Below are 23,314 nucleotides of genomic sequence, written 5' to 3' on the forward strand. Positions count from 1 at the left end.
TTTTCTCTCTCTCTGTTTCTCTGGAAAGATCAACAACCAAAGACATGTGATCCTACCTCACATTTCAGTCATTTTTAAGCAGGTCAGTATTTAGATTTTGTGGGAATTTTTGTGGTTTAAATTAGTTAGGCAATGAGCAGAGAGGGAGGAAAAGGAAGACCTGCTCAAAGGTTCCCAGGGCAGGAATTGAACTGCAGACTGCTGTATGGACAATAAACAGTGTCAGTGTTTTAAGGAAACCACACAACCACTCTGCCACAACTATTTACTCTTTTATATATCACTAAAGCACATTCATATGTGGGTGGATAAACCACCCATATGTGAACCCAGATTAACAAAGGAGTTTGTCTCTTTTTTTTCTAAATGTGACTTTACTGTATTTTCTGACAAAGACCCAGTGATCAGTAACAACATACAGGTAAAAAGGACTCAAAAGTTTAGAAAATTGTCTTTAGGCCGCCTGACTACTCACCTCCAGATAATAATCAGTTGTGTCCGAGAAAACAAATAAATCTTTGCCATTTTTGCTTTATACATTATTTGATGCTACTTCATGTTAACACATCAAGACAGACATCAAGAATCTATTGGCTGCGAAGGTAAAAACCTTCGGGTGCAACACTCGGTCAGCAGACAAGGTTCATGCATAATTGAATCCAGGTAAATCTGGCCTTTGCTTCTTTATAGCACAGAAGATATTCAGTGTAACAGCAAGATCACATGCGCAATCATAAATATTCACCACTGATTAAAAGATTAGAAAATTAATCTCTCAAGTCCTCCAAGCACTGATCCTAAACCCTAAGGAGTAAACAAACTCCTGCTTAGCCCTGATCAATAAAATCCCCAGTGACAATGAGAAGGGAGCTAACAAGGACTGACAAAACACTGATTGCTCATGCTCATTGAGTGTTCTGTGCATAATTATATTAGTGAATTCTAAAAGAACCTTCAAAAAATGGTGCTTATATTTTCGAGCCACAGTAAGAAAAACATGAAGCTCCAACCTGCAACGTGAACATTTCACAACATGGGTGAACTGATGTCTGGGATTCTTGACGATCTGCAAGTTGCTCTGTACCTCATGAGGGCACTGTATGGTCCTTCAATGCTCGTGTCATGTGGTTGTGTATGCTTCTTTTGAACCTGTGTGTGTGTCTTAGCTTTGTGTGTTTAGTCTCCTGTCAGAGGACTGTCTGTGTTGAGTCATAGGTCATTAAGATGCTTGGCTGGCTTTGATGCTGACGGCCTCATAAATGGATGAGAAACGCCTGTCCTTCACTGTGACTGCTCAGTATCTTGTAATGCATAACATGATGTGACACACACTCTCCCTCTTAAAAACACACACATGCGCACATCTGACAGAGAAGAGAAAAACAACACCACTCGCTCTCACCAGTGACAACTACAGAAGTAACTGTTTACTTCTCATGCAAATCCACTTAATGTGCCACTTTCAGTCTTTGATTGAATGTTGGATTAAGAGGCAAGGGGAAGAAAGAAGAACCAGAGAGTCAGACATGAAGGTGAAGGTGAATCTGGTCAACAAAACTGTTGTTCTGGACATTCATTAGACGAGTGATGCTGTTTCATGTTAACGCATCAAGACAGGTGGAGGCATTGGTCACACAGCACTGCAGAATGATGTCCTGGACAATCCAGGGCTTACTGATGTCCAGAGTGGGAGAAAACCTAACAGGAGAGAATGAATTAGTGAATGAATGGGTGAATGAATTAATATACTTTAAGTATGTGTTGGACTGTGTGTTTCTGGACTGTTTTGCTATTGAAACCTCCTTCATTCATCTTACCTGGGTCTCTCTGCCTCACCAACTCTATAAATTCATGCCATAAATAAATGAAGCAGTTCTGAATGGCATGGATGCAATGAAGTCTAAACTCCCAGACTGCATTTGTAGGTTTATCTGTCCAATTACTGTCAAACAATATAAACACATTTACGGATAGAAAGACAGATACAGAACATATGTATTTATTTCTAGGGCTTTATATTTTTATCGTGATTGAAAAAGATAACTATGCTTTTTCCATGAATTGAACATGACTTCACCATGTTTCATTTATTCCCCCTGACAGTTTGGTGCTGCTGTGTCAACAGGCCAATCCTCACAAAGCTTCAAGAAACACTGAGTGGTTTTTCACCAAAACATTTCCTGCTACCTGCTCGTTCTGCTCTTTAACATGTGACACAAACTTTTGAATTAGAGTTTTATGATCACAGTTGATGGCAACAGCCAGAGTTGCCACCAAACACTGTGCAGCAGTCTGCAGGAGGACCAGGAGACCCTGGTGGGCAGGTACACAACTGCAAGACGTCCCACTGGATTTCTAATTGAACAAGAGGCAGTGTCGAGCAGACTCTCCCAACCGGTCTTCATCAACAATTGCAGTTGTTGAGTTTGTGCTGCTTTCTAAGTGCTGATCTTCAGTCACGGTTCGGTACTTGGTATGCCATGTGACATGTGCTCCATGACGACGGAGATGCGGTTAACCACCAAACATGACGGAGAGGACGGGCAGCCCAATTTTCTTGGGTTGACTTCTGAATAAAAATCTCCTTGTTTTTCTCCACTGCAACTCAGTTTAATATATTTTACACAAAAAATACATGAACAGAGTCTGTAATGTCTGAGAGCCAGCCCCATATGAGAAACAGAGCCCATGAAAAGAGAGATTAAGAAGAAACAGGCTGGTGAGGTGTGAACTGCTGGTGTGTGGATACTGGGAAAAGTTGACTGTTACCTTGACAGGCAAATGAGAGAAAAAAGAGGCAGAAGTTGGAGGAGAGCAATGAAAATTACTACAGAGAGAAGAGAAAGAGATGCTTGACTGCTTGCGTCTTTGTGCCTAGCCCCGTAGCCCTCAGGCAGACGGGATGATGGGCACATGAATCAGATGCTGTCTGACTGAAAAATGGTTTTAAAAAAAGAAAGAAAGCAAAATGGCCCCCTGATTGTCTCTCACAAGGCCTGCACTCTGCAATGAATGAGAGGAAGAGCAGCAAAGGGCTCAGAGAGAGGAGAAGAAAGATAGTCAACCCAAATGACAAAGCAGAGGAGATCAAAACGCATCTTTGTGACTGGGCAGGGAGGTGACAAGAAGAAAGAAAAGGGGATGAGGGAGAATGGAGAGAGAGAAGAGGGAGAGATGAACAAAAACACTAGCAAGGGATCTGAGTAACAAGAGGAGAATTATAGAGAAATGAAGAGGAATTACAACAGAGAGCTGATGATGTCTTTGAACAGACAGAATCTCTTCAACGTGACTTAGAAAAAGAAAAATTGGTGAGAAGGAGAAGTAAGAAAAAGAAAGCAGGAGAAATGAACAAAAGAAAGAAGAAATGGAAGGACTGCTGCAGTAGTTTTTTTAATTCATTTATTTAAAACATAACTCTTATTTTCTTCTTTCCCAAAGTCTTTGGAGAAAGTATTCATGTTTTATATTTCACTCCAACTTATGTTATTTTAACAGATCAAAGTTCTGCCCAGAACTTAACAGTCTGCTGATTAAAAAGTTGGTTTCTGTTTTGAGTCTTGTCCCCAAAATATTAAAATCCATCATCACCAGGAGTCTTTACTGGGTCAGAAATGAAAGACCATCAGATCTGATTCAGGCTCCCACACCACCTCAGTTGTCACACCTGGACTCAGGTAGAAGTGATGTTTCGTTAGAGGCATTTTTTCCTGATTCAGTCTGCAACATCTGCAGGCTCAAGAGCCATTCCTGCCATCAATCCTGATAAATGTAAATTGTTGAAATGGAAAACAAGCACAAAGTTTCCAATCTAATGAGAAGAAAATTTTTCTAAAAACACATGTCATACAATTGGTGACATTCTGCTGTGGAAAAGATTTAGAAACTGCTGAAAACTGCATTTGTTATTATATTGATTAGTAACATGTTTTTTTTTAATATGAAGTCCAAGTTATTAAAAAAAATGTTAGTCTTGTCATCTTAACTCAATGTTAAGATGGTCAAGCATACAAATCAACTATAACAACCTCATTCAAGTACACGTTACAGTTTGGAATGTCACCCAACGCGACTCGCCAAGCTGGAAGGTGGCTGATGAATTCCACATTCCAAAGACCGGTTCTATGTTGAGCAAGAAAAGACCCAGCATCACAAAAGCTGAAATATCTAAGGCTCTGGAGATGCGGGGGGCCTGCTGGTAGCCTTTCAGTAGGTCTAAATTTGTTTAATATAAAGCTTGTCCAATGTTGTCAATGCAGTCTTCCATACATGGTAATGGAAATAAGTCTGGTATTGTGATTGTACTTACCTTGCAAAAATCAGTGCAAAACCAAGGGGAACCATCAGACTTTAGAGTTTAGAGACAAGAGGAACTCCAGAAACTTTTACTTGGTCTGACCAGATTATGTTCAAGAAGGTACTCTACTGTTTTTTGATTAGTTCTCTTTTTAGTGGAGGGCAACTATAGGAGTGGCGTTGTCAACATCAGTATCATGCAGCATTTGACCTACAGGGGATGTCACAAAACAGAGTAACAGGTGTAACAAATCTGAATCACATTTGGCACATCCTGCCTCAGTAAGGTAAGCCTTCAAGTCACTGAGAATCACTGTATTTGGGCAGTTCTGTCTCATTTCAGAGTTACCCAACTCTAATCTGAGGAGATGTAATGATATATGTGGAAGCTGGTCCACTCCACAGGAAGCCAAGTCCACAACCGACTGAGCCAAAATACTCTTAGTGCAGCTACTAACCTTCTTCCAGAGATCTCAGAACATCAACAGACATCAATTATGCTGAAACATCTGCCCCCGCACATTTTTGCTTCCAGATCCCTGAGATGGAACCATACATATGGAAAAAGGAACATAATACATAAATAAGTACAGGGATTCCACAATCAAATCTTTTTCAGTTTGTGTGAAAACTATGAAGGATGTTGTAGGCAAACCCAAGAAAAGATAAATATAAAAAGACAGGTCTCTCTTTAACAACAGACTTCTTTTCACTTACTGCTGCCACTAATCGTTTTATTTTTAGGGAGCTCCACCCGTCAGCGAGCTGTCTGCCACTTCAAGACTGTTCTTCAGAGTACAAAAAAGCATCAATTTGTCACAAAATTCAGCAGAGAAACAATCAAAGCCTCTCTCTCCCCACCAGATAAAAGGCTCACACTCTGCACAAGCTTCCCACTTTCTCTCTGTCTGTCTTTGTCTCTGTTTTTCTCCGCCCTCTCTCCTGTCCTCTCTCTTTTTCTCTTCCTCTCACTCTCTCTATTTTTCACTTCCTCTCTCTCTGCTCTTTCAGTCTCTTTAAACTTTGTGTCTGTAGTTCCATCCAAATCAGACGGACGTGGTGCTCTGGCCTCACTCCAGCTCTGTCTCAGTGGAACAGCTGGTTTCAATTAGGTCCTCTTTCGGTTTCCTGTGTTCCCGTTCTGATGTTCACACACACACACGCCTGCACGTGGACACACACACGCATAAGCAACCAAGCACGCACCCTCACACCCACACGTATACAATACAGACAAAACAGCCTGCTTTCTTTGGCTCACTGCTCAGATGAAGGAGTAATGGAATAATTTGGCCAAAATATTGGCTGTGCAGTGAAGCATTCAGGGCTGTACTTCATGTCCTTCTATTAGACTTGGCTGGTCAAACAGTCACTGAGCCTAAAGAAACAGTAATGTGTAGTCCTAATCCAATGTGGATATGGACTCTATAGTCATACTTTGGTTAGACTTGGACAGAATTTCAAAATGTGTAAGTAGTGCAGGATTTTTAGTGCTCAACTGAAGACTTTTGTATGAAATGATATATTTTGGAAAAGCAACTGAAAGTAATTCTATTATTCATTAACTCTTAGTGCTGTCTGATTTAAAGTGGAAGTATCATGCTTTTAAATCCTTCTTTTTCACATGTAAATCATTCATTTATGATTTATATAAAGTACAACTGCAATGTCTTGGTGTGAATTTCTGGTTATTGTAGCTCCAAAGATTCCTCCGTTACCCTGTCTTGAGGTGTTTTGAAGCGTTTAGAGCAACTTGTTTTGCTGCTGTAATTTTAAATGTGAACGATACATTTCACGCCCCGCCCCCTCCAGGTCACAAAGCATTCCACTGCGCCCTGTTCAGCTATTTTTGTAGTTTTATAGAAGCAACACAATTATCTACCTGCAGAAAATCTTTTTATTGCCAGCTGAAGACTCATCTAGCTAACATTCCATGTTGGAGTCTGACTCAGAACAGGAGAATGAAGACCACCAACCTGAGGAACAGGTGGTATTATTACAGTATTTAGACCCTCACTGGTACTGGAGTATCCAACTTCCTCCCACAGTACAAAAAAATTACTTTTAGGTTCATTTGTTTCTCTACATTCTCCTTAGGTACGGATGTGTGTGTGGTTGTTTGTCCTGTCTGTCTCTGTGTTGACCTGAGATGGACTGGAGACCTATCCAAGGTGATCCCGCCTCTTGCCTGAAATGTCTCGGCACCAGCAGCCCTCCCAAACCCGCTAGGGACAAGGGTGTAAGAAAATGGATATATTTTTTTGTTTTTGTTGTTCTATTTCTTCCTCTTCCGTATTTCTTTTGCTTTGCTTCTCAATTTAATGTTCCATCACTGTGCATTCTTCTTCGCTCTCACAATCACTTTCTTCTGCCCTTGCTGCAATACAAGTGACTGCAATTGATTTTTTTACTTTTCAATCATTCTTCAATCTCCCTTCATCTTTATTCACTTTTCTCTCTCGTTTCCTTCTGCAGTAAACTCGCTGATTTCCAGCTGTGGAAGAGGTAGCAAGCAGTGCAGATCGAATTGCAGGAGGCTAATAATTGTGCTACACTGATTGCAATTTTACATTCACTTTTCTGGAACAATCAGATTATAGAGACTGTGCGTGTGTGTGTGTGCGTGTGTAAGTGTGTGCGTGTGCGCGTGCGTGTATGCGTGTGTGTGTGTGTGTTAATGTGCATGCCTTTGGGCCAGTATGTGTGCACCAACGTCATTTAGTGCAGATGTTGGCCGAAAACTGCAGATCCGCAGCAGCAATCTCATCTCTGTTATCAAAGTGAAAGGATTGTTCCACAGCTGACTTTGCATAAACAATTAAACAAGGGGTAAAGGAGAATTTTTCTTCTTTCTTCTTCCCAAATCAAATATTACACAGTCTAAAGTTCATATATTTAAATGAACTTTTATCTATCAGACAGGCAGCCGATCCTCTCTCTGTTAATATGGATGTCACACGTGGAGATATGTGGGGGTTTGCTCACAATAAATCCCATCCACAGGTGCAGCACAGTGCGAGAAGGAATAAATCAGTGTTGTAAATACATAATCACAAATGCCAAGAGAGATAAATCATTGATGCTCACGTCTTAATAATTTATTCAGCTGCATCTGAATAGTTTGGAAAATGGCTAAAAATGGTTCCTAAAAGGGTAGAAAGGGAGAGCAAAACAATAAATTTCAGTGTTCTTTTTTTTTTGTTTGTTTTTTGTTTTGTTTTTGCTGATCATTGTGATTTTCCATATCTCATTCTGAGAATATATGATCTCATCAAAGAAAAGAATTTTTACCGAAGAGAATTCAACTCAATGAACTTTTGCTCACTTGATGAACTGAAAGTAGGCGGTCCGGCTACATGGAAGCAACCATGGCGGAGACTCAGGTGAGATTTATCCCAGACAAGCAGCTTTTCTCAGATTCACACTGGAATTTCCATCCCATCAGCCAGATTGTTGTTGATGCTGCTTATGTATTTCAAAAATGACAACACTCATAACAGAATATCCTAGGGTTGTCAAGAAAGATGAGTTAACATAATAATAATAAATAATAATAATAATAATAATAATAATAATAATAAATAATAATAATAATAATAATAATAATAATAATAATAAATGTAAATTGTTTTATCAATATAAAGGTATCATATCTAAAAAGAATAAATATAAATGCTGTTTTTTCTAATGAATTCAGGCCATGCACGGTGGGTTCCCCTGGATCATGGTGATAGTGGGGATTCAGCTCCTTTGACCTCCCTGCTGGGTGAACGTATCGTCTCCCAGGTTTTACCAGAGTGAAGTTTGGTTGGGGCTATGTGGGGCCATGAGGGTGTTCATCTGAAGCACATTAAGGTTCAACATGGCGAACACAGCGCAAGGAAGTTATAAATGTGTTTGTATTTATAGAATATTGTCCACTCTTTGCTACCTCAACCAAATTCTTTAGTTGACCCAGCCAGTGCTTCTCGGATTACTCACACACTGAACTATCTGATTACAGTTTGAAATGTTTAGAGATCAGGCCCACATTCTCCAAACTGTAAAACATAAAAATAAGGCAGAGCATTACTACGAAACGTTAGATTTCCTGTTTGAAGGGGATTGAAGCCAGACATCTCGCTCACACACACACGGACACACGCACACCCACATTCTGCTTGAAGGATTAGTGTGTGATCTTGCAGTTTGTTGTCAGGTCAGACATAACACTTGGATGCCCAAGTACTGGACTGTGTCCAAACTTAGAATAATATACAAGGAATGTTATTAATTGCACTCATCAGAAAAGATGGCTGATTCTCAATAAATCAACACTTCAGGCTATGAAATATAAATCTTTATACACTTTCTTCTTGAAGTTTTCCAATTATCCTTTTTTCCATCACATAGGGATGTTTATGTTTATTCTCTTCTGGTATGTTTTCATCTGGCAGTGTTCGTCATCATTACCAGCAGATGGAGTTCTCTCAGTTCTCACAACTCTTTTATCGTCAAAAGACGAAAGGCTCATTCCATTTCCAGGTCCCTCTACCCCTGGAATTCGATTGACCTGTAGTGTCCTTCAAACTCACCTGGTGTTCTCTGAAATATTAAAGTCCAGACTGTAACAGCTTCATGGAGGACATTGACTGATGATGCTGTTTATTGATATCTCTGTTTTGAAGGCTTTTGGAAATTATAACAATGAGCTTTCTGGAACAATTTGGCAAAATCAAATGATCAACTCCTGTAAAGTCATTTCCAACATAAATGAACCAGAGGATGATGAAGGTAAAATCCATTAACATAAACAAGTGAGAAGAAAATGAAATCATTGTCTCTGCTGTATCACAATTTGACACTTTTAAATGTAGAAATACGGCTTCATATTTTTGTTGATTAATATTAGAAAAGTAAACTGTTTTGTAATTAAAGATTTTTTTTGTTGATCTTGTTCTGTCCCACTTAGTGAGTTTTCCAGATCTGAGACTTCTGTGTACAGCAGGGTCTGTTTTAAAATTACACTGAGCAAAGAAGAAAACTGAAAATGCTTTTGTAGCACATTCCTGATGTATTGAATCCAGATCCAGAAAATCAGCCTAAATATTTATGTGAATTTCCTTGTAGACCGTATCATCCCCATATCTGCTGTCTTCTTTCTGGACTTGGTTTCTGTCTTTTTCAGTCAAGCAGACAGAGAACAATGTGAAACATGGGAGCACCACTGTGTGCTCCAGTGGATGTGTACAGCTTATTTTCCAGTTGTACTCTGACCAGACATGAGTTTAGTTTAGGCGCCTCAGTACACACACACAAACGCACACACTCACAAGCACACACATATAAACAGCATGTGAGGGAGGACAGAAGCAGGCGGTCAGGGTCAGGGTCAGTTGGGGAGCGTGGTAGGGAGCATTGAGATCAGCCAGCGAAGCCAAAACATCACGAGGAATTACATTCTATGGCCAGACAGAGAACTGACTGACTGTAATCTGCAGCCCAGAGGGACAAATCAAAGCAAGAAGCAGCTCCAAAGCAAAATCCTACAAAATAATACAAAAGATGTAAAAGCTTTTAAAATAATTGTGGTTAATTTCTAATACTGCCTTGTTTATGTTGGCTCTTGCTAAATGAAAAGCAAATATTCTAAAGCACATTATTTAAGGAACAGCAAAAACCCAACGAATGCTGTGTTCTGTTCACCGTGTCTCCATGAACAGTAGATATTCTCTATCAGTCATACCACAACACCAGCGAGTTTACCTAGACATCTTTCTAATGACCCCTCATTATTTAAATCGTTCATAGGATTCTTACAGAATATATTTGAAGATGCATGGTGTCCATTTTGGTTTTAGATAATTATTGCTTTATTATTTATAATCAACAACAAGCAGAGATCAGGGAGGGGGAAAGGAAACTCACACAATGTTAAAAGAAAATTTGTAAAGAAATAAAGTAATATTTAGATTTGTTGTTGCAGATCTAAATATCTGCAAGAAAGATCAATCAAACAATCAATTGATCGATCAATCAATCAATCAATCAATCAAATTCTATTTATATTGCACATTTCAACAACAAAGCATTTCAAAGGGAAGCTTTCTGATGCAGCTGCAGTTTTGGTGTCGACAGTGTTAAACACCAGAAGTATCTAATATTAACTTGTGAAGTGAATATTATTTTCAATTTTGATAAAACATTATTGATAAACGTGGATCCAAAAGGTTCCATGTTTTAAAAATCAAAGTGCCAGAATATAATTTGTTCAAAAGACCCCTTAAATAATCTGAGTTTGTTAACTACTACTGTTCGTAGTGACTTCTGTTCAGCGTTACTTTTGCCACTTAGGGCATACCGTAGTTGGGGGCGGCGATGACGTCATCACATCGCCGTAAGAAAGAGAACCGTTCCTGATATCAGAGTGGGAGGTAGGGTAACAGAGCCACTGCTAATACGTGAGAGGGGCAGAATATGTGTGATCGCCTTATAAGTGTGCGTTAGTGACAAGTAAGTTATTATATTTGATTGTTTGCTGAAGTTAAATGAATGATTCGGAGTTTATTTGTTAACCGTTATTTACCGTTAGGTCCGAGCTATCGGCTATATGTGTGTTGTAGAGCACTGAGCGATGTACTTGACAGGCGCACAGGCATTGATATTAATTCATTTGTTTTAGTTCACTTATGAATAGTGATTCTGATGTTAAGCTTGTTTAGGCTTTATTTATTTCCTTCTTAGTTTATCTAAGGTGTAATAGTGATGTGTAATGATAGAACACCTGAAACGTATTTCTGTATTTCTGTTTATTCTAGGAGACCACACACACATATCTGAAGCACTCACCCACACCCACCAAATATACCTTGATGCCAATTACTGTTGTTGGACTAAGATCTGTGACCCAACTTGGAATACAGAAAGTAAAAGGGATCCTGCCTCATGTCTTCCTTCTTCCACCTGCTGCCCCACATCTGGTCCTGAACTGAATCCAATCGAAGTAGTGTTCTGACCGACACTCCAGGTTGAGAGCAGTGACAAACCTGAACAGTGCCTTTAAACCGTCCTACAAATTAAGAGCAGCCTCAGCTACATAATTATATTTATATGAATAGTGGAACAATAAACTGATCTGAGTCTGAATATCTGGGTTTATTTTACTTCTTCAGAACCAGAACTTGAGGTTCTCCATTGCTGAGTGTCGCTGCAAACATCAGCAGAGAGTTGAACACACAACTCGCCCACAATAGTGAGAAACAGAAAGTATGATGGAAAAGCTCACTACCTGGTGCAAAACCCAACCACACATTAACTATAATGTTCTTTAGAATATTTAGTTTGGATTGGGAGTTCTGTCCACTTGTCAACCGGAGTCATCTGCAGCAGCTGAATGAATCAATCTGAAAACAGGACTCTTTGGAAGAATTGTATAGGGTAAAAACTAAGAGCTCTGTGGGAGGACTCTGAGAGTCTTTGTGAATATGGGTTGAAATGACTTGTGACTTGCTGAACATCAACCCGGTCCCATTGCTGGAAAAAGCCACGATAGAAGGTTCTGTTGAGGAGCAGACTGAAGGACTTCCAGAAACAGTGGCAGCTGCAGTTAGATCCTGGAGAGAGAAGGAAACGTATCAGAAGTCATTACAGGTCGTGTTAATACACAGTTTAAAAGTCAGGTGTGATAGCCTGTGTTATTTTCTGTGATAGCTGAAAAAAACATCACGATCAATACATCCTCTGTTAGCTTTTTCACTCTGTCAGGAAGACTTACACTCTGAAAGTGCAAGAAACTTAAGAGGTAAGACTGCTGACTTTCTAATGTGCATTTCATCTCTACAAAATTTCACTATGTTATGAATACATAACATAGTGGTGAGTTTATATGAAAATATATCATAAAAATGCAGTTCCTGAACACATCAACACATAAAGTTTAAAATGGAGGCTGTAATATGTGCCTCATCTTGCTAATCTCCAGAGTTTTGTAGGTATTCTCATGCAGGCTGAGGATCTGTGTCTCTGTGGCTGTGGGGAGGGAGCACTGATTAGCTCTCTCTGTTTGGGTTCAGAGGAGCGAAGCACAAATTGGAGCAGTCCTCTAAAAATAGTTTGCATTATTTACCCCTCCCAACAGCCCAGGTCTTTGTGAATGTGAGTGCAGGGGCTCTACCAGTATTTCATCCCAACTCTTTCTGGTACATCATACACACACATGTGAAGCATCTCTGTTTCCTGTTGGAGGATGCCTCAGGGTGGAACATCACTCCCTTCTTGTACAAATCAGTTATATTTCATGCAAATCGTTGAATGCAGTAGTGCTGCCGTAATGCTGTCGCTTGATCAACCCTTAGAAGCATAAGTGGGTCAATGCTGACCAAGAGAAGGAACTTCCTTGTAAGGTCTTTCACATTCTAGCTGTTCCTAAAAATATTATTTATATCATTGTAATCAAAATGTTAACTTACCTTTTGTTCAGTTTAAGACTTATAGTTTGGTAATCAGCCTATAATGCCATAAGTTGGTTGAAAACGACACATATTCATTTCCTTTGTTATCTCTTCGGAACCTTTGATTCTTATTAGCTGGGAAAGTCATAATTAGATCACACAGAATATATCATAACTTGTGTCCCTTAAGAAGAATAGTCTTTTGATATTAACAGCATTTTTTCCTTCAGATTGTATGTCTTCAACATACCTGAATGTTCTACGTTCATATTTTTTTTCTCCCCTTCAGGTCATATACAGGGCTCTAGTGTCCCTTATATGACAGTAGGCTGACAGGATGGGGGAAAGGAGATGGGGAAGACATTCTGTAAATATCAAACCCGCGCCTGCCGTGTCGAGGATTCAGGGCCTTCAAATGCGGATTTCGCTATCCCCTACGCCACCACAGCATGTTTGTGTCTCTTGTGTGTTTCTGGAACCCCACTCAGGTTGGTTTCATAGTATTGTTTTCATAGCTTTTGCTCTCAGACACTCCAAGGCTTTACTTGTGTGGGTTGGCCTCCGTGTTGCAGGATTTTTAAATGAATTCAGAACATTAAAAACAAGCAGGGTTGTTGCGTTCCATTCTTAGTGTTGTCTGCATCAGAATCTGCTGGTCAACATGTGTCATACGTTAAAACCCACACTGGAAGCTTATATGTTGTCTGCATCCTGTGTGCACCAACAAACTTGTACTGCTGCTGTTTAAACTAAAGTTAGGTTGGAAAATAATCCGACATAAGTTCTTCTGTTTCTTCTACATTCTGCTCTGTCTTCTCAAACCTGGCAGATGGTTACAACCGAGCGACGGACCACCCACCCGACCGAATGTACTGAGCCTGGTTCTGGTCGAGGTGTTTCTCTGTTAAAGGGGAGTTTTTTTCTCTCCACCATCAATATATCCATTCTCATTATGAGGAATGACATAATGGCAAAGTCCACAATGCAAGTTATTGTCGCTAGACGATCGTCCAGGAGAAGTGAAAGTTCAAAGTCTATAACTCGCTGCAATGTGTTTCTTAGATGCAGATGTTTTAAAATAATTTGCATAATGATTTCAGTTTGATAACAAAGATCTATTGAAATTTACATGTACATGACAAAAATACTTTTTTATTAAGGGATTCAAGATGAACTGGTGTATAAATAATTGGATGTAATGTAAAAAAAATGAAATAGTTTAAGTGAAATGAATAGATTTGAAATGCATGTAGACGACAAACATGAGGTTAAAACAAACTAGGAACAGTGAGGTTTATAAAAGCTTGGTTTACTGAAGTGTCCATCTGTTCTTAGTACCCTCCAAACTGAACTGGAGATGAAAGTTTAGCACATTAATATAATAATATTAAATACATTTGATTCATAAGCATTGTGGTGTCTGGATAACTGTTCATGCAGGCACTAGAAGTTTCATCATAACAGATTTTAAAGGTTTTGTAGAGAGCATCTTAAACACTTCTTCAGGTTTTATTGTAGTTATAGTCAAATTATTTGTCCAGTGTTGAGAACAAAATATATAAATAAATCCATACTGATCTAAAGATTCAGCTCAGACTGCTGATTAGCATGTTGATCCTTCCTTCTGTTAATATTTGACGATGGTTTCTGGCCCTCCCATACATACAGCAGGCATGGGGACCTTTGACCCACACTTTGACCTGTGGCAGACAGCCTGTGCTTGCTGCTGAAAAGGGCATCTGTCAGGGTCTCTCCAGCTACCGTCTGTCTCACCATAGCCACAGCCCACTCTCACTGTGACACAGTGGGTCTGTGGTGGTGGGAACTTGGCTGCAGGCTCTGACATCATGTTGCTTTGTGTTTTCAGCAGCATTTGTATGGCAGCCTGGAAATTAAGAAAGGCAGAGAGAGATGAATCACACTCACTGAAATTACAGTTTATAATTTAAGTTCTGTCAGGTGTTTTAATTCATAGAAGAAAAAAGTCTATTATTTTATGAATAAAGCCCTTACCCTTAAGAGCTTTATTCAAACTTATTTTGATTGTGGTGACTCTGGAATATCTCTGCTTTAAATGATAGAACATGCTCTTGGAATATTGAAAAAAGAGAAAAAACAAAAAGAATGGAATGAAAAAGTGGATCGATGCAATTCCGATTGTTCATAACTAGAATTTTAATAATAAAATTAAACTTATTGGATTTTTTTCTCTATGATGATCATGACATATTAAGCACAATAACTAAAGCATCCTAATTAGATACAGTAACATGCACTGAGACTCTAAATCTTCCCAATATTTAGTTGCAAAGAGAGTGTGATGTTACATTCAGCATATCTGCTCTTAGGTTTCACTTCCTTCTGCTTTAAACAAATGTTTTACTACCAGCAACATTTCAGATCTCTGCAGATAATGATGACTTTCTCTTGTTTTAGGTTATAATCATTCTGATCCCAAAACATTTTCAGTCAAAACTTCTCCCTAGACAGACAGGAAAGGTAGACCTGCTGCAAAAACACCTTCAAGAAAATTTGATGACACTTTTTTTTATTATTTATAAATATTTTATATTTCCAATTCTCATCACACATTCTAACTTTTTATTTGTTGTTTAATACATTTCTTTTCTTAATTTACTTATGTGTAAATTAAGTACACACGTTTACATGTGTACTGACATGTACGTGTTTACATGTCAGTACACATGTTAACATGTCAGTAAACGTGTTTACATGTCATTAAACGTGTTCACATGTCAGTACACATGTTAACATGTCAGTAGACGTGTATACTTTAATTTACAAAAAAAAAAAAAAAGAAAAAAAAACATTCCAAAATATCACTTGGGAACTCTCAGTATTTTTAAACCTTTTAAATATAGCTGACTGAATGGATCAGGACTTGCTGGAGGACAGAAACGTTTCTAAAACAACAAACAGGCAAAGCTGCATATGCAACAACAAGAAAGGAAGAAAGAGGGAGCGAGAGAACAAAAGAAGAAAGAAACAAAGACAGAAAGGGAACTGAAACTTGTTACCCAACACAACCAAGACTCACTGTTACAAGTCAATGTTTTTATTATTATTATTATTATTATTATTATTATTATTATTATTATTATTATTATTATTATTATTATTATTATTATTATTATTATTCCTCAGTAATATTTCATTTAATCTGGATAAAAAGACACAATGCCTCTTCCCTCACTATAGCATCATATAATATTAACCAGTTTCCTGTTTTAGGTCAGTTAGATTTATCAAAATGATTTCTGTTTACTAAATGCTAAAATAATCACACAAAGAAGTTCACGTGTAAAAAGGTTTATAAGGCTTTAATGAATTTGGGGGTGAGATTATGATGCCATGCTTGTAGTAAAAACAGTTTTCTATGGCTTAGAACAATTTGGAATTGGTAGAATTTGTGCTTTAGCCTCTGGGAAAAAGGAGATGAAATTTTCTTTGGTACTGGAACTGGTCTGGAGAGAAAACATGCAAGAATATATGAACCTATGATCACAGTTTTTTTTCTCAATTATTGTTGTTTACTGACAACACATATTCATGAAAACAAACACTTAACATTCTAAAATGGAATACAAAGGAATGTTTCATAATTTACAAATTAGGAAAACAAAGTATTGACACAGAGGGGCTGAATACCTTTGAAATATGGTTTAATAAATTGCATCCATTAAACCACGACAACCTGCAAAACCTCCAGGTTTTCACAGAGCACAGCAACAGCACAGAGTGTGTTATTCTGTTAGACCACTGCGTATTTTATCCACAACTTCTTTAATTCTGTGTAATACACCTATATGCACACAAATCGTTTGAAGTCATTTAAAAATTAGATCTTCAAATTTGTAAATTATGAAACGTTCCTTTGTCTTTTATCTTTATTCTATAAAGATATAAGACAAAAAAGCATTTGGTTTTTGTTAGACGTTTGCTGAGCACAAATCTGTTCTCAGCTGCTCTGACCTTGATCTGTCATAATCAGATTAATTGTGCAATCAAATTAGAAATGTAAACACCTTAATAAGATCAAACTGATATGATGCAGATTAATATGGATAAATTAAGAATGGTGGTATAAGCCTTTTCATAAGCTTGTAAACAAAATGCCGACACATTTACATTGTCTGTACTTTCATACTTATTTCTAACAATAACAGAAATATGTAGTAGTAGAACCACTTGTAGTAGTAGTGGTTCTACTACAAGAATTTCAAACTTTTAAGGAGGAATATTTAATATGGCAATTTTTGGACTGGCAGCAGATAGACAAAACCCATGGGAAAAAAATATTAATAAATTCCTACTCCTGCTGGAAAATATTAACAACTTTGACTTGATCTAGTTTAAAATGTGGACAAACCTCAGAGAGGGGAAATCTGTCCGGAGCTCGACATCTCCCTGCTTATCAGCAACAGGACAGCCATGACAGATCATTTTTGTATTCTGTGTTCACCACAGCTGGTTTGAAAAGTTCCTGTTAAACTACTGGTAGACATTTATATAAACTGTAGCACAGGAACTTCTTCTTCTCACTGACTAACATTAAATCAGACATATGTTTTCCTGTTTTCAGTCATTTAGAGAATAATTTTAGTACCTCAGTCCCAAAATATTACACTTTTTTTTTAGTTTTTAACTTTTTTTAAAATTTAGATAATCTTAAACTAACTCTCACAGATTAACATGTCTTTTAAGAGCCACAATTGCCCCATGTATAGAACACATATATAGTTTAACATAAATGGCCCTGGCCTCCCTCAAATTTAGATTATATATATTGGTATTTAAATGAGTGTGTCTGTATGAATGTGAGCTGAAGTTGGACATGTGTGTCTGGGAGGCTGCGTCACGCCTCTTTGCCCACAGATGCTTTCTTTCCTGAGCGTTAGTCCCCAGAGCTGAGCTGTGACTACCCTGAATGGCATGTTTCTTACATCATTTAAAAACAATATTTGACTAGCTGCAGTCCCCAAACTCTCTCTGGTGGGTGTTTTTAGAAAGCCAAAAACAGCTGCAATTTGAGAGCTTGAAAGGAGCCAGAGCTCTTCCTGCTGCTGTCCTCCTCCCTCCTCTTTCCTTTCTCCACAAGGCTTTTCACTTTTATCCTCCTGCTAACTTTTCATGTCTGGAGCACAGAGATCCCTCGGGTTTTAGGTCTGGTGTGGTTTTTCTGCTGAACGTGATATAAAAAAATCCTGAACTTTAAATTTTGCTCGCTCTCTCTCTTTCCAAGAGTGTGTTTGATGTGAGGATTTAAGACTGTGGATGGAAACAGTCTCTCCTGGATGGGAAAAGAAAGAAAATATAGATGGCAGAGCTGAAAAAATAAAAATAAAAAAACTCACAGAGAGGGAATGAGGGAAAAAGACTCAAAGATGGAATAAAAGTCTGCCAGAAATCTGAGACTAATCAATCCATGACCGGCTTCCCAAAATGACTGAATCCATGTCCTGTGCAGTCTATTTGCAGCTATCTGAAGTTGTTGTGACTGCAGCCTTAGTAAATGTGCAATGACTTCTACCATTGTGTTTAATTCAACACAATTTCACAGGCAGTAAAATCACCTGCTGTGGTCACAGCAACAGACATGGGTCAAATATTCATTCAGTAATACACACAAAAATAGATTGAAACCATCAAAAAAACATTTTTCATCATTTAAGTAAACTGAAGAGTGAACTTGAACTTGAATTCTGCAATAAAATAATAATGAACTTTTTTTTTTTTTTACAAATACAGTAAATTTAGTTTTTAATCATAACAACAATAGGTCTTTGATGTATTTTTTAATTTGGTGTAAAACACTAGAACTTGCAAGCAGCATATTAATAAATGTAAAGATCTGACACAATCAAAAGGTCTTTGTGGTGTGGTATCCATTTACACTGAGTTCCAAATAATTATGCAAATTGGATTTAAGTGTCATAAATATAAATATTTTTGTTGTGCTATTAAATTTATAGATGGTATTGTGTGTGAGGGCTCTTTGAATCACTATAATTAATTTCAGAGCTGGTTGATTAATTTGTCTGATGAGCTCAATTAAAGGAAATCTAATTAAGAAGGATGTTCCACATTATTAAGCAGGCCACAGGTTTCAAGTAATATGGGAAGAGAAAGGATCTCTGCTGACCAAAATCATCAGATAGTGTAGTGCCTTATGACAAGATATGAAAACATTAGATATTTAATGAAAACTGAAGCGTTATCATACTGTGAAGAGATTTGTGGCTGATTCAGAACAAGATGGGTTTGTACAGATAAAGGCATAATGAGGAAGGTTCCTGTTAGACAAATTCATGAGATTAAGAGAGCAGCTGCTAAAATATCTTTACAAAGCAGCAAACAGACTTGATCACTTAATGCTACACATTCAAAGAATGACCGTTTGCAGTTCTTTATAATCCATAAAATGTTTAGAAAATCTGCTGTGCAAAATAATTTGGAAAAGTGCATTTTGAGTTTATTAAAAAAAAAATTCTAATGGGGAGCTTTGATCACTAAAATTCAACTTATACTGTAATAGTTCATGACTTGAAAATTACACTGACTATCATTTGCATTGACCATTTAAGAAAATCTGAGAAAAATATCACTTACATAATAATTTGGGACATGGTATATTTTGGTGTTTAAGCATCTCCTGCTGTTTATTTATATTTATGTGTAATGTTGTGTAGAATTGGGTCTTGCCTAACTTGATGAAAACCAGCTCTTTGTTCTTCACAAGTTCTGGACTCTTGGCTGATGAGAAAAGATCGCTTCCTGGAGGCGTGACCTGTGTTGAGTTTTAAAATGTTACCCAATCACTCGCGTTTGTCCATGATGTATGCAATGTGCCAGTCAAATGCTATGAAGCTTACTGAAAACTGTCTGTGCTGTAAACAATCGTCCTCCCCTGGGAATAGAAAATAGCTGATCTGAACTTGCTGGCTTTTAATGTTAATTCAATATTAGGGCGCTTGACCAATACCGACTGAACGGCTTCCTTCACTTCTCTTCTAAAATAAAGCAGAAAATTAACATTCACAAATTCTCCTTCTCTCCACTGGAGGAATACAAGTGGAGGGGAGAAAATCCAGACTGCTTAAAACAAGATTTTATTTTTAGTGGAATAGCACAGGAAGGCTATGGCCCAGCTTGTTTTCTCCATATTCAGTTTATTCCTCTGTGTGCATTGTCATTAGAATGGTGTTATCACAGCAATTCATTCCTTTATGTTTACCCTATTGGTTTGTTCTTGTGTTCTGTTCTTTGTGTTCTGGAAGTTTCCTCTCTCAAATCCATTTACTGTTGGTTAATAGTTTGTCTGGGTCCTTACTGTGTTACTGGTCTTTCTCCTTTGGTTTTCATGCTTACATAGCTGTTCCTAATCACCTCTGATTGCTTCATCTTGTTCAGTTTTCTTGTGTCACCACTGCTTCAGTTCATAAGACCAAATGGTTTTCTTGCTGTTTGCTGGAATTTTCAGTTGATGCATTCCATCAGTTGCTCTCTCTGAGGTCATGGGTGAATGTCCTTTCAAACATCAACATGATAGAAACAGCGTAACGATGCGAGAGGATATTCTGGAGTCCAGCAAACAAAATCAAATGGTTAGAAAAACAAAGAAGACTTAAAAACCCAAAGAAAATGTTGACACTTTTTTTCAGAAAAAAAAAAGATCTAATGACCTTCCTCTGTCGTCTTTAAAGTCTCAACTCATTTGAAAAGCAGTAAAAATGTTTTTATTCAAGCAGGCTTTTCCTTATTATGTTTTTATTCAAGCAGGCTTTTCCTCATTATGAAAAATGCATGGATCGAAAATTTTAACACGATATGCCACAATGATGCACTACACACAGTAAAGTACACTGGATTTGGAGTTTGGTCCTCAAAAAAAAAAAGAAAGAAAGTTAAGAAATACAAAACGAACACCGATACTTCACTAAAAGGAGAACAGGAAACTATGCATCACTCTAAAGCATGGCTAACAGTGATGCATAGTGTTACGTTTTGAACTAAATGCAACAATAGAACTGATTCTGGCATACACTGTCACTCCCACCCATATGTAAATGTTTCAAAAACTCCCAGGCACTATTTGGGGTATGCAACCAAAGCTCTTAACTAGATCTTTCTCTTTCATTTACATTGTAATATTTCTGACATAAACTCTTTCATATAGTTTATCACTTTATGATAAACATAATATCTCTGTGGAATGTGTGGTGTCACTGAGGGCTTCCCTCACCTACCACTAACTTTACTTGAAAAACTGATGTTTTTTTTTTGTTTTTTTTCCTCCCCAGCAAGGAAAATTATGTGAAACAAAGAAGTCAAAACAAACCATGATGTTTAGATGGATTGTTATGAAGGACAAGTCACATGTAGGGGGATGTTCCAGCTCCCAAACAGCTGTATGGAGGTGACGCTTTATTGGGACTGCTGGGTTTATCATTACATAAAGATGTGCACATAACCGCTGTAAAAATATTCAGTTTGAATGAACCGATAGAGGAGCTCATAGAAATGCATGTGTTTTAGGAAATATGCAGAAAAAACCTTGAACTTGAATCAGGCTGATATCTGCCTCTGTTTAGACAGTGGAGTGATGGATAGGGGGCATTCTGAAGCTGAGTGGTGCCGTGACAGAGAAAAACACACACACACAGACAGAGTATAAAGGATCTTATTGTTTTAAGTTCTCTCAAAATGCTGGGGGTGGAGCAGAGAAGGTATTACGTTTCAAACCATGTGAAACACTCTATTTTTGAAACGGGCAGGGTGGAAGATTGTAAGGGAGCAATAAGAAGAAAAACCGAAGGAAAAACAGGGAAGAAGACCTGGAAACAAACTGAGCTTTAGAAAAGAAAATGTATCCTGTAAAACTTGGCTTCTACCCCCTCTATACACACACAAACATAAAAAATGCCTCTTTTTCTCTGTTTATAAAGACATGGTATGAAGTTTCCATCACCGTAAACAGTTTGATATAAACTCCAACTCAGATAACGCAAACTAACAACCACAGCAAAGAAACCCTCCTGAGCTCCATGTGGTCTATGTGAGTATGTTGTGCTCCACTCACGTTCAAACTCTGTGGGACTGCCACAGCCAAATGAGGCAGTGGCTAACCAGGCGGACATGACGGTGGTGGACAAAATTCACAGGAGTTCAGCTGTGACAAAAACAACTATCTCAAGATGGGAAACACAAATAGGATATTTTTCAAGAGGGAATACAGAAGTTGTGAAAAATGGTGCTTGTGGTCATCTGAGAACAGTTTCAACAGAAGTAACCTGGCTTTAGAGGCAGAGCTCAATGTTCACCTGACCCCAAATCCAGACATGATCGCACATGGTATGACGATTCATGGGGGATAATGTGTCAGTGGGGGAACCAAGCAAATCATCAGCTTCAAGAACAATACTTTGACACAATTTACAGGAAGCACTTAAGCATTTCCTGCACAGAAACGTTTGACTTTCTAACCAATGAAACCCCAGACGCAGAGGGGAGAAGTGAACTACATAACCTCAGTGCACCGACGGAAAGAAGAATTCCAGAAGGATCCTGGCCAATCTTGCAGACACAGACTTCCAACAGGAGTATAGACATTCTACTGTGTTCAGGTCAATGCTTTGTGTTTGATACGGAAAATGCAGCTTACAGAAAGAAAGCACACAGCATCTACTCCCTTGGCTGTAACATTTCAGTCTCAACAAAAAAAATACATCTTTTTACAATAAATAACGTTATAAAATGTCAATTTTGTTTGTGTTGACCGCTCAAGATCAGAGGAGGATGGATCACTCATGTTATGACCTGGACCCCTAGACGGGTCGTAACACTCCCCACATGTATGAATCACGTAAAGATGTCATCTGGGATTTGCCTTTTCACACGCTGCAAGCATTCTTGCTGAGCTGCTCCCAGATCTTCTACCAAGCAGGCTCTCAGAGATAGTTAGCATTCATGATATGAATCCTTGTTCTGCTGTGGAGTTTCATTCTGAACATTTCATGCACTACAACAAGTTCAAAGAGATGGAAATACTATACACCCTCGTTGGTGTATAGTATTAGAAGTTGGTAGACATTACTTATCCTTTGACCCCTAAGTGGGAATCTAATTGACTTAGATTCACATTTATGTTTTTGTTTATTTGTATTAGAATATTTACAACTCACAACAAAAATGCCTTACACACTGTCGAAGAGGGTGTGAGCAATGCACCAAACCCCAAAACTTGGAGTTTTCTGGCCATGGAGGGCAAGTTTGAAGTTTGAGTTCAGTTTCTAAGTATTTCTGACTATCTTCATTTTCTCCACAAACTTTGCAACTATATTATTTGACTTTAAATAAGAGATTATCAACATGCATACCACAAGACAGAGGACAAGCTGAACAATCCATGCCTAATAGGCAGACTATAATAAACTTCCTTCAAGAACTCAGGCTGTTTTATGCTTACCACACATTGTTTATAAGTAGCTGTGCTTCACATTACAACCACATCCTACATTTGTTCTGGAATGTGGTTTGAAACCTGTTTGAGCCACATAGATCCAAAAGCA

General features: G+C 38.1%; 1 long non-coding RNA gene across 1 annotated transcript; it reads left to right on the top strand.

Moving 5' to 3' along the window:
- The first annotated feature begins 10,657 nt into the window (after positions 1-10,657).
- LOC129353861 (uncharacterized) lies at positions 10,658-11,421 on the top strand. The gene is made up of 2 exons (XR_008605093.1): positions 10,658-10,788; positions 11,094-11,421. It is a non-coding gene; the product is annotated as an uncharacterized LOC129353861 (long non-coding RNA).
- The last annotated feature ends 11,893 nt before the right edge of the window (positions 11,422-23,314 follow it).

Source organism: Poeciliopsis prolifica, unplaced genomic scaffold (genome assembly GCF_027474105.1).
Source record: "Poeciliopsis prolifica strain line A6 unplaced genomic scaffold, Auburn_PproV2 SCAFFOLD098, whole genome shotgun sequence".
In the NCBI taxonomy this organism is placed as follows: domain Eukaryota; kingdom Metazoa; phylum Chordata; class Actinopteri; order Cyprinodontiformes; family Poeciliidae; genus Poeciliopsis; species Poeciliopsis prolifica.